Raw genomic sequence first — 13315 nt, 5'->3', positions numbered from 1 at the left:
AGGCACTCACCTGTCACTGTCAGACTACATGTACATGCTGATTTTGTGGTGTCTCCAGTGGTATCACAGGAAGGGGGCACACAACCAGAGGACACCCCCAGGCAGCAGGTGGACAGTGCCCCCTGACTGAGAGATATGCTGTAAGGTACAGTGTGGGGTAGAACCGGCACACCAGTCTCCACAAGAGTCTGTGTACATGCTATTCAGGGGTGCTACCTGTGGGCATCAGAGACAAATGGTTCCCGCGCTTTCTCTGAAGGGGCCAGTGCCCTCCTGCCTAAAGCTGTTCTGTAAGGGAAATAGGGGTGCAACCTGCGCCCCAGTTACTGCCAGGCAGTGAGGAGGGATCAGTGTCCTACCACTCAAAGCTGTGCTTCAAGGTATACACGTTTACAACCCATAGTTTTTTTTAATGTATTCATTTGCAAAGTTTTACATAGCGCTGGTTAGACCCGGAGGTATTAGAGCGCTATACATGAGGATCATTGAATTACAGGTTACATACTTACATCAATTACAGGAGCCAAGTATAGACATAGAAGAAGAAAAAATGAGATTACACAATAATGTGATTTATTAGCACCTGGCATAACAAGACACACATCTTGTGGGGAATAAAAGGGAGAGGGGGAATGGTAAACAGGGTTAAGGAGGGCAGATAGAGTCAGGCAGACAGGCAAAGGGGACAAGTACTTCAGGGGGAACACAGCGGTCAAAGTGGGAGACAGACAAAACCGACCTGAGTATCAGTGAAAGAATACAAAGAGAGGGAGTCACAGAGGGAGGAGGTGTGAGAGCGAAAAGAAACACAACGGGAGAGATGAGGAAAACAATGTCCGATGTCCGGCTGGGTAGATGAAGACCAAGGGGGGAATCAGAGCCAAACTCCTCTATAGCTGTATAGGACAGCACCACAGGGCATCCGGCAATGTTACTTGGGCTCCACAATAAGTACAGACAGTTATGGTTTCCTCCCTGGGTGCATCTCTATAGTTCCATTAAAAGCACCAGTCCAGGTGTTACTGGGGAGCGCCATCCGCTTTGTCTTGCAGCTTGCCCCCAGGTCAAGAGTGGTGAGACGAGAGGTGGTAGGTAGGCACAGTTCCAAAGTCTGCAGATCTTCCCCATTTCCAGCAGCAGTAGTGAATGTTGGCATTTGTGCAGGATGCCAGTGGCAGTGGGAGCGCTCCCAATCCTCTTCTGAGTGTGTCTCCCTTGCTGCTGTCGTCACTCTCGGAGAGGTCCTTTTAGCCCTGGAGAACAAATGCTGGATCCCTCGCCAACAAGGGGAGACAAGAGTGCTATTGTGGAAAGTCCACTCGTGGCGGCCATCTTAGGGACAGTCAGACTGGCATGAATGTCTCTCACTGCTGTGGGGGGAATTGACAGTTGGGTCACTGTTTCAGTTGCCTGGGATTCTGCTGTCCCAACACAACAAATGTTGGTGGTAATGCTATTGCCGGTAAAGTACAGCATTAACGTGTGCTGGGCACCATTTTGTTCATAGATTCCACAGGTGCTGCTACACTTGTGGACTAAAGTGAGTGAGTGAGCAGTTACAATGGGTCAAGGGGCCACAGAATTAAGAAGCGCTGGCAAACTTAGAGTACCACATTACTCAGGAAACAAATGTTGTGGCGAGATGTGTGTAGACGAGGTTCGAGGGATATTTAGAGTACATCCATGTAGTAAGTTTAGGATTTTGTCTTAAATTAGTTCGGTGAATCGGGCCCACGGTCACCAGTGCAAGCTAACACCCAGATGTGACATCATTGAGAGATGAGAGCATCTAGACTCAAGAGCACCAGAGCAAGCTAACAACCGGATGTGACATCATCGGGAGATGAGAGCATCTAGACTCAAGAGCACCAGAGTAAGTTAACAACCAGAGGTGACATCATCGAGAGATGAGAGCATCTAGACTCAAGAGCACCAGAGCAAGCTAACAACCGGATGTGACATCAACGAGAGATGAGAGCATCTAGACTCAAGATCACCAGAGCAAGATAACAACCGGATGTGGCATCATCGAGAGATGAGAGCATCTAGACTCAAGAGCACCAGACAAAGCTAACAACCAGATGTGACATCATCGAGAGATGAGAGCATCTAGACTCAAGAGCACCAGACAAAGCTAACAACCAGAGGTGACATCATCGAGACATGAGAGAATCTAGACTCAAGATCACCAGAGCAAGATAACGACCGGATGTGGCATCATCGAGAGATGAGAGCATCTAGACTCAAGAGCACCAGAGCAAGCTAACAACCGGATGTGGCATCATCGAGAGATGAGAGCATCGAGACTCAAGAGCACCAGAGCAAGCTAACAACCGGATGTGGCATCATCGAGAGATGAGAGCATCTAGACTCAAGAGCACCAGACAAAGCTAACAACCAGAGGTGACATCATCGAGACATGAGAGAATCTAGACTCAAGAGCACCAGACAAAGCTAACAACCAGAGGTGACATCATCGAGACATGAGAGAATCTAGACTCAAGATCACCAGAGCAAGATAACGACCGGATGTGGCATCATCGAGAGATGAGAGCATCTAGACTCAAGAGCACCAGAGCAAGCTAACAACCGGATGTGGCATCATCGAGAGATGAGAGCATCGAGACTCAAGAGCATCAGAGCACGCTAACAAACAGATGTGACATCAGCGAGAGATGAGAGCATCTAGACTCAAGAGCACCAGAGTAAGTTAAGAACCAGAGGTGACATCATCGAGAGATGAGAGCATCTAGACTTGAGAGCACCAGAGTAAGTTAAGAACCAGAGGTGACATCATCGTGAGATGAGAGCATCTAGACTCAAGAGCACCAGAGCAAGATAACTACCGGATGTGGCATCATCGAGAGATGAGAGCATCTAGACTAAAGATCACCAGAGCAAGCTAACAATCAGATGTGACATCATCGAGAGATGAGAGCATCGAGACTCAAGAGCATCAGAGCACGCTAACAAACAGATGTGACATCAGCGAGAGATGAGAGCATCTACACTCAAGATCGCCAGAGCAAGCTAACAACCAGATGTGAGATCATTGAGAGATGAGAGCAGCTAGATTCAAGAGCACCAGGGCAAGATAACAACCGGATGTGGTATCATCGAGAGATGAGGGCATCTAGATTCAAGATCACCAGAGCAAGCTAACAACCAGATGTGACATCATTGAGAGATGAGAGCATCTAGATTCAAGAGCACTAGAGCAAGCAAACAACCAGATGTGATATCATCGACAGATGAGAGCATCGAGACTCAAGAGCACCAGAGCAAGCTAACATTCAGATGTGACATCATCGACAGATGAGATCATCTAGACTCAAGAACACACAGAGCAAGCTAACAACCGGATGTGACATTATCGAGAGATGAGAGCATCTAGACTCAACAATGAGACATAACATCATTGAGAGACAGGAGTATCTATACTCAGGAGCAACAGAGCAAGCAAATAACCATATGTGACATCATCAAGAGATGAGAGCATCTACACACAAGAGCACCAGAGCAAGCTAACAACAAAATATGGCATCGACCAGAGATGAGAGCGTCTATACAGAAGAGCACCCAGAGCAAGCGAACAACCAGATGTGCCATCATCGAGCGATGAGAGCACCTAGACTAAGAGCAACAGAGCAAGGTAACAACCGGACATAACATTATCGAGAGATGAGAGCATCTACACTCAAGATCGCCAGAGCAAGCAAACAACCAGATGTGGCATCATTGATAGTTGAGAGCATCTAGACTCAAGAACAACAGAGCCAGCTAACAACCAGACATCACATCATTGAGAGACGATCGTATCTAGACTCAAGAGCAACAGAGCAAGTGACAACCAGATGTGACATCAACGAGAGATGAGAGCATCTAGAGTCAAGTGCACCCAGAGCAAGCTAACAACCTGACATAACATCATCGAGAGTTGAGAGAATCTAGACTTAAGAGCAACAGAGCAGGCTAACCATAAGCTGTGACATCATCGAGAGATGAGAGGTTCCAGAGCAAGAGAGCATCCAGACAGGACAGGCACTGTTAGATCTTTCTGCAGCGTTCGATACAGTGTCCCACGCTATCCTACATCGCCTAGCAAATGCTGGCATAGCGGGAACCGTTTTCGAATGGTTCAAAAATTATCCATCTCATAGGCGCCAGATCATTATGTTGGGAAATTTTTGTTCCAAAGAGAAAGTGCTGAAAACAGTGGTTCCGCAGGGCTCCAGCTTGAGCCCCACATTGTTCAACTTGTACATTGTTCCCCTGATTAAACTGATCTCCTCCTTCGGTATAAGTACGATTGCATATGCCGATGATACCCAGCTGGTACTGGTTCTTGATAAGAACCAAACCAATGCGGAAATGACCCTGAGGGAATGGCTATCGGCAACTTTTACGTGGATTACAAACAATCATTTAAAGTGTAATTCTGCGAAAACAGAAATTCTGCCTTTTGGACCTAATAACTGTTTTTCTCCTCACGACTGGTGGCCTAAGGAGACAGAGGCTCCACCTAAGACTATCAATGCAGTACGAAATTTGGGTATCAAATTTGACAACACCCTGTCCTTTATACAACAAGCAAAAGAAGTGGCAGGTGTCTGCTTTAACATCATTAGAAACCTCAGGAAATTCTTCGACCTGCTCCCACAGAGTGCCAGACGGACGGTTGCAGTGGTGCTGATAACATCTAGACTAGATTACTGTAATAGTCTGTATGCAGGGTTAAATAAATCTGCCCTGCACAGACTTCAGATGGTTCAAAATGCAGCCGCCAGAATGGTCCTCAGACGGCCCAGAAAATCTTCGGCCTCTGCTGCATTAGATGCCCTACACTGGCTCCCGGTACAAAAGCGCATCCTGTTCAAGGTCCTTATTATCACCTACAGAGCCTGTCATCATCAGGGCCCATTGTACCTGCGTAGGCACTTTATACAATATCATCCGACGCAAGAACTTAGATCCTCTACAGCGAATCTCCTCTCCGTTCCTAGATTTAGGCTGACAACCAAAGGAGGAAAATCCCTAGCAGTTATTGGCGCTAAAGCATGGAACAAATTACCCCACTTCCTTCGGGAAGCCACCACGGAGCATTGGTTCAGAAAAATACTGGAAACATGGATTTACACACTGTCAGACACAGGCTGTAAAGCCCCGTTATGATCCTTCCTTTCCAACATGGGCAGTCCAGCTGTGGTTATCTGCTGGTAATCAGGAGTCGCAGCGCCAAGATGCTCCTTGGAGTGATAGTGCGCTATATAAAAATGCCACATCACATCACATCACACTAGAGCAAAGAGCATTCAGGCAGGACAGCATCCAGGCATGATGATATGTAAACAGGTGCCAATCAATCAAGGTATCACACCTATAGGTCAAGGTATCAAACATACAAGACAGTATCCTGACCAAAGTATCACACATGTAGAGCAAGTTATGATACCTACAAGACAGCACCCAGTACAAGGGTTCACACATACAACCAAGGTGTCATACATATACACCAAGGTATCACACATATAAGATAGGATCCAGACCAAAGTATCACAAATACACAATAGCACCAAGACCAAGGTTTGGGAGAAGGGGTCATCTCATATACTACCTCAAAGTCCCCCCTCTTCACACCACAACCTCCGGCAGAGCCCTCACTGCAGCCACAGACTCTCTTGTAGACATTTTCCCAACTAACCTTTTCTTATTAAAACGTCTCCTGCAGAGAGCCCTAGGCAAGGGTCCCAGGTCAGAGCCAGAGATGGGGCCCATCCTGAAAGGTATTATTTTTCACTCAACCACCATCATTATTGCGAAGTATAAGGATTGGTAAATTCTTAAATTGCAAATGGTCGGATTCAGAGCTCACCTTTCACTTTCAATCAAGGTCCCTGATCATCTCCTTCTGGGAGTTTGAGGTGTGGCTAGAAGCAGACGTGGCGCAGCTCCGCTGGAATAACCTTGATTGGGTCTGAACTAAGGAGGTCTGTGACATAAGGATAGTTACAACCAACTCATTGGAAGGTGGACAAGACCCAGGGTAGCCTGTACCATAAGGGCTGGAGGTCAGCAGTTCATCTGACAAGAGAGACATGTCCACTATAGCTTTGCATAAAATGCAAAAATAAAAGAAATCAGAGAAACCTAAGGATTCTGGTCAAAACATGTAAATGGTGCTTGTTTCAACTTCTGAGAAGAATGATATTGTTGCGGTATGAAACGTACATTACTTTGGCGACCATATTGAATGTTCTTGTCTTGTGTCTCTGAAGCAGGAGTAGAGGTGGTTCCAGGCTGCTCATCACTCTCAGTCAGCTGCACGTGCCATACTGAACATACCGAAGCCACATGAAAGAGGGAGCTATTGACAGCAGCTGCAATCAGAAGACAGATGGAGCCCTCATCTCCTTCGGCAGATCCGTACATTCAATCATTAAATGCAAACTCTGACACTCACCAAATCGGTAAATGAAGAATAAATATGAATAAAGATGTCCTCGAACTGTGTGGTTGAGTGATTACTTATGCCTCCCCATTGGTCTTCCTGAGCTCCAAAGACTGTAATCACAACTGATGATGGTTAACGAACCAGAAACATGTGTCTAGAGAGCAGCACTATCTGTGCCAACAGTGGGGAAACACTCAAACACTCTTGAAGCAAGAAAGGAACTGAAACTGCATTTACCACAATGCCAGGGGAGAACTAACCCTGGGCGAAGCACTACGCTACGCTCGCGGAGTTTGCGAAGTTTTCGCAACTTCGCACTACGCGAGCTGCACGTAGCACAGTGCGAACATGCATAGTGCAGCGTAGCGTAGTGCAGCGGTCATTTTTTGCTTGTTCGCGGTCCTGAACGTCATGTTCGTGACCGCGAGCAAGCAAAATAACGTCCCGGCGAGATTCTCAACGCGAGGAGGTCAGGTTTCTCATTGTGAGTGCTTGCGCATGCTCGTGACCGCTCTCAATGAGAAACTACCTGTTCGCGTTGAGAAAGCTGCTGTTCGAGTAATAATCTACTCGAGCAGCAGAAAACTACAGCTCGCATTGTGCAAAATGCCGTTTTCAATGCTTGCACAGTGCCGGATGCTTGTCCACACTGTGCAATCATTGAAAACGCATCTTGCACAGTGCGAACATGCTACTATGCAGCTCGCGTAGTGCTACGTGAAGTTCGCGTAGTGCGAAGTGCACTTTGAGTAGCTTCGCGTAGCGCTACTTCGCGAACTACGCCCTTGCTGGGAGGTGAAGCGTTGTGCTCCCACCCCTGTTCCTGCTTCCTGAGCGCCTGTGTTCATGGAACCTGAGGTCCTCCTTACCGGTAAAATGATCGTAAAATCTGCTGTGAGGGTGGCTCTCCACCGCACCCACTCTAGATGATCTTCAGACCCATGTCGCTTTGGGAATGTTATTCATTTGGTTTCACCCAGTGACATTCCTTGTGTTTGAGACCCCACTGTTTCTTAATCCAGAGACCCGTTTTTTTTTTGTTTAACTCTTGTTCTGTCCATCCATGGGAATTTTTCACCAACGGACTCGCTAATGTGTAGACCATCTTCAGGTTCTTCACGCCCACCCAAAGTGTAACCCCCCTCCACATTTGTGGGGGCTACTGTCCCCTCATAGCATGATATGAAATGATTTACTATTACATCTTACAGTTGTTCTGGGTACAAGTCCTCCTGAAAGTAAGTAGGTCTATCTTCAATAAAATCCAGCAGTGCCCTCTTACTAGGGTGTTGTTTCATTTATTTATTTATTTATTATTTTTTCAGCTTGTAAAGCGCGACAGCTACCCAAAAAGGGTTTCCCGGCGCTAAAATGAAGGCTGGCGTAGCGTACAGTAAGAGGAAAATTATTGGTTAAATAACCAAGTCTTAACTGCCTTCCGGAAACGGTTGAGACAGCGTTCTGCACGAATGACCAGAGGGAGGGAGTTCCAGAGCCTAGGGCCCATAAAGGCGAAGGACCTCCCGCCCATCCTGGCAAATCTAACCTTGAGTACACAGAAAAATTCTAGGGTGGATGATCTCAATGTACGGGTAGGAAAGTACGTTGACACCAGGGATTGGAGATATCTTGGCGCCGTTCCTGCTTTTATTTTATGCATGTAACATAAAGCTTTAAACTTCACACGATTCTCCACTCGGAGCCAGTGAAGTTCCCTGAGATGTCGTGTCATGGGTTCATTTCTCTTGCAGCCACAAAGTAGACGCGCCGCAGCATTTTGGACCATTTGAAGGCGACGGGTAACTGCCTTAGTGACCCCCAGGTAGAGCACATTACCGTAGTCCAGCCGGGAGGTCACCAAGGCCCCAATAACAACGCTTTGGCTCATGAGGCCAGTTAGCCTTTGTCCAGAAGTAAGCACTGTATAAATATGTGTTTTTTCATCTAAGGGAACATAATGGCGACATTATCGTAAATCAATGTGTGTCCTTGTCTATATGTATGTCCTTTTCTTTTACAGGGTTCCTGGACCTCAATTTTGAGTTCTTCATTACCCTCCTATGTATCAGCATAGCCTTTTCTGAACATCAATGCCAAAGAGCTGCCCGTCTGCGCCCGTCCGCGACAGGACGGGGCGCCGGGGCGGTATTTTTACATCATGCCGGCTCTTAGTGCTAACATCCATATCAGGTATGAGGCTTTGCAGCTGAAAACATTAAGGCAATTCTCCTCCCCATGCTATCCAGAGAATAATAGACCGTGTTTTGGAGGTCCATTCTCATGCAAAAAATGTCATTTTTCTTCAATGCAATTTCCTGATTCCCAAGAACCAATTAAGTCACCACATGATTTGCATTGCATTCTTATTAATGTTCGTTCGATGCCCAAGCACCAAATTGAGATCTGGGACCTAATACACTCTTTGACCCCAGATCTCTGTTTCATTACGGAAACTTGGCTAAAGCCACATACGGTATCTGCCATTAATGTAGGAGTGCCTATGGGTTACAAACTTCAACATTCTGACCGCCTTGATAAAACTGGCGGTGGCATCGCTATAATCTATAAAGATTCTCTTAAACTAGACATTTTAGATAAACAATGTAGCAAGGAAATGGAAATCATGATTTTTAGAATTACCCTCCCTAACAGAAAGACCAGTAAAGGTGCTCTTGTTTATAGACCACCTTCTCCATGTCCCAGCTTCTCTACATCTCTCTTAGAGATGTTAGGCCCCTATATACGGGCCAACGAAGACTTTCTTCTCCTCGGAGATTTTAATATTCATACTGACCAACCTGATTCCATTGGGACTAATGGTTTGTTTATTGATATGGCTACCATTGGTCTTACACAAAGGAATCAGGATCCCACTCATGAAGGTGGACACTGTATTGATTTGATATACACTAATTTTGATAATATTTTGTGTTACAAACCCACTAAAGTCAATTGGTCAGATCACTTTTTATTACACTTTACTATTTTTAAAGTTAACAATGGTCCTCAGAAGACTTTTTTACCCCCCACTATACGTAGACAGTGGCAGAAACTTACGCTAGAGTCGCTAGAAAAGGTGTGGGAAAAACCTGAGATCAGAGATACTGAGGATGTAGAACATAAGTTAACTATGTTTCAGCATTCTCTAACTGTGGCCATAGACAAAATCGCCCCTTTGAAAACTTTTAGACAACTACCTGTGGCCAAACAAGAAAAATGGTACACTGAGGCTCTCAGGAAAGAGAAACAAGAATGTAGGAGGATAGAAAAGAGATGGCGGCGATCACATACGGAGGAGAACAATAAGGCACATCGAGCAGCTCAAACCAATTACTATAAACACATCAAAGCTGCACGCAAAAATAATATTGCCCAACAGCTCGTGGAAGCCGGAAATTCTCCGAAAGAACTGTACAGGATTCTGGAAACATTTGTAAAACCTGTGGCTTGCATAAGCCCTGATGACTTTTCACAAAGTCTATGTGATGAAGTCTCATTATATTTTGAAAACAAAATAGAGACCATCCATGAAAAAATTCTAGTATCCCAACTAAATAGTGCCACTATGAATGTTTCCCCCCCCAGCAGAAATGCCAACCTTACATTAACCACATTTCCTCCTGTTAACATTGATGAACTCCACACCATAATGACCCAAATAAAATCTGGCTCACCGGATGATCTCATCCCCGTTAAAATCTTAACTTCCCTTCCTACCCTGTTAGCTCCCTACATTCAGGATGTAATTAACCAGTCTCTCAAAGAGGGGAAAGTTCCAACTGAATGGAAAATTGCAGTGGTGAACCCTATTCGCAAGAATGCGGCTCTCCCGTGGACGGAACTTTCCAACCTCCGTCCCATCTCCCTTCTGCCATATTACAGCAAGATGGTCGAGAAGCATGTAAATGCACACCTGTCGAATTACATCGAGGCAGCGGGTGGCCTAGACCACTCGCAATCTGGTTTTAGGCCCAACCATAGCACCGAATCAGCCCTCCTGTCAGTGACAGATAACATCAGAATGTCACTGGACAGGGGGAGCTCAGTGATTCTGGTGCTATTGGACTTATCCGCTGCCTTCGATACGGTGTCGCATGAAATTCTTCTCGACCGTCTGAAGGGAGCGGGAGTAAGGGGGACCGCTCTTGCATGGCTTGAAAGCTTTCTTGAAGGCAGACAACAGGGTGTCAAACTAGGCCCCCATAAATCTGTCTGCAGGAAGCTTACCAAAGGTGTGCCACAGGGCTCATGCCTGAGCCCTACGTTATTTAACGTATATGTGGCCCCTCTGGCCGAGATTATTAGATCCTACGGGTTCTCACCAATTTCCTATGCTGACGATACTCAGCTGTTGTTTCCCTTTCAAACCATCACACCTGCAGTCATGCAATCCTTTCAAAATGGCATGAGGGCGGTAGCTGGTTGGATGGCCCAGAACTTCCTCCAGTGCAATGTGACCAAAACAGAGGTCATGTTGTTTGGAGGGGCCACCCTGCTATGGTCGCCGGATTGGTGGCCACTTGAGTTAGGACCTGTCCCATCGCCTAAACAGACCATCAAAAATTTGGGGGTACGACTGGACCAAAATCTGATTATGAAAGATCATGTCAGTCAGGTTGCGGGAACGTGTTTCCGCACAATTGGTCTCTTACGGCGTATCTTCCCTTTCCTACCGAACATCCATAGGAAAACGCTGGTACAGGCTCTGATTCTTGGGCGGGTAGACTACTGCAATAGTCTCCTTAGCTCCGCCAACCATGAACAACTACGCAGACTGCAGGTGGTGCAGAACACCGCGGCAAGACTCATCCTGAATGCTCCCCCTCGTACCCCTTCCCGTCCCCTCCTCTGCCACCTTCACTGGCTTCCAGTGCGACAGAGGGTGAGTTTTAAACTCTGCTGCATTATGCACAAGTGTATCTATGGGTCTGGTCCTAAATATTTAAAAGATATTTTTTTCCTTTACTCTCCCGGACGTGCTCTGCGATCCAGCAACACTATGCTGCTACATATACCAAAAGTTACCAGAGCTAGACAGGGAGGTCGAGCACCCTCCCTAAAAGGCCCCCTGCTGTGGAACTCTCTACCTACACAGCTGAGACTAATTTCCAATCTTTTCTCTTTTAGGAAGGAATTAAAAACTTTCCTATTTACATCTGGTTAATTTGATCTTTTCCTCTGTCATTCCCCTAATATGATCTATCCCTCTTACTCAGGAGCCGCGCGCAGAGATATCCCTTCGGGGCTGATTCAGGCGCGTTATAAGAATATAAATAAATAAATAAATAAATGTCCATATGTGATGTTATGTTTCATGATGTTTTTTGATCATTCACAGTTCTGTACTATCAACGCCAATTGGGCGCAACAGACTTCATTCAATATAACACGATTAGGTACATTTCACCTTTTAATTTTTGTATAGCACACTTTGACATCTACATTTTCATGTGAGTAAGGTGAGGATCACTGTGCATATCCTCGTCCTGAAGAAGGAGTTTTCCAACTCCGAAACATGTCGACGCACTTTTGAGGTTGACGTACCCTAACCAGTAACATACAACCTCACCTGCACGTTTTTAACGATATCAGCCGAGGGCTTAATAAACAGTTTTTTATTTTTTCTTCTACGAGCCAGGTATCTTTTAACTTTTCACCACTTCACCACTCACACTTATCAACTTCACACACATCAACACATAGTCCACCTTCAGTGCTCCTACGTAGTTGTGAGTCGCAGCACGCCGCATCCCGTAGAGGGGTGCGAAGACCCCGATGATGAAGCATGACACCAAGGGGCCTGTTGGTGTGTGAGGGGTATTTAAAACAACACTGTGTGCTCCCCACCACTGTAGGGATCACCACCACTACCAGAGTGGATTCCTTTTTGTTTAGATAAAGTGCTAGGGGAGACAGAATCCACTTCCCCCTCTCCCTCCCCCTTTTGTTCATTTCTTGTTCTAGACAGCGCACAGCTGTGGGAGCCCCTCCCAATTAATTTGGACACCTATAGACAAACGTCACACACTACATCCAACGCCTAAGTAACCACTTCTCCCTAAACTGACATCACAATGGAGGATGAACACGGCCTTACCTTCAGTGAGGACGACATTGACAGGATTCTTGCGGAAAGTAAATCCTTTCGAAGGATTAAGCAACAATGACCCAGGCCCAGCAGTGGCAGATTGGGACGAACTAACCAACCTAAGAAAAGTCCAGATTAGGGCTGCCTTGCACGGTCTCCTAATGAGGGAATACCTAAGGAACAAGATGGCCCCTCAGGGCCTCATAGTAAAAACTGAACCTTTCATTTTTCAAGACGATCTTGTGTTTAAAAAAGCCTGGTCCCTGATATCCTGGCACTGTTCCAGAGACTGGCTGGTACTGATAGTACACACAGCCACAAGAAAATCCCAAAAATTGAAGGTAGAGATTCAAAGACTTGAGGTTCAACTCAAAGCATTCATTTCACCGGCAGCCCTGAAGAAAGGGTTGGAAGAACTTAATCAACAAATGACTGACTTTGAGGCCACATTAAAGCAAAGCAAGTTCAATAAACTAAAGAAAGACAAAGACTGCTTTACGGCAGAGAGGGCTTACCCTTACACAAAAGCTGACTATGTGGCCAATGCAGACATGAGTGATGCTGACAGCGTGAGCTCAGATGGTAGCTCCACCAGCACCAACTCGGGTGGTTTCCAACATAGAAAACAACAAAGGGGAGGCTACCGCCAGCAGAGAACCCAATTCCCACGCCAAGGAGGCTGGAGAGGCTTTCAAGGGCCGCCACAATTCAACCCCTACCAAGGCCTTTACCAGTTCCCTCAATATCAATATGGCCCACCGCAAATGGGACCGATG

At 46.2% G+C, this 13315-nt stretch overlaps 1 protein-coding gene across 2 annotated transcripts in view; it reads left to right on the top strand.

The window, feature by feature from the left end:
* The window catches only part of LOC144826891 (uncharacterized), a 66021-nt gene extending 59522 nt beyond the window's left edge, over nt 1-6499 (top strand). The window contains exon 4 of one of the 2 annotated variants that reach the window (XM_078685350.1): nt 6279-6499. The gene's annotated coding sequence lies outside the window, so the exon portion shown is untranslated. Of the gene's footprint in view, nt 1-6275 lie in introns of both variants that reach the window. The other variant, XM_078685349.1, reaches the window with a different exon arrangement.
* Nucleotides 6500-13315: the final 6816 nt, after the last annotated feature.

Source organism: Lissotriton helveticus, chromosome 4_1 (assembly GCF_964261635.1).
Source record: "Lissotriton helveticus chromosome 4_1, aLisHel1.1, whole genome shotgun sequence".
NCBI lineage: Eukaryota > Metazoa > Chordata > Amphibia > Caudata > Salamandridae > Lissotriton > Lissotriton helveticus.
Note: the sequence above shows the minus strand (reverse complement) of the source record. Positions and strands in the feature narration are given on the sequence as shown.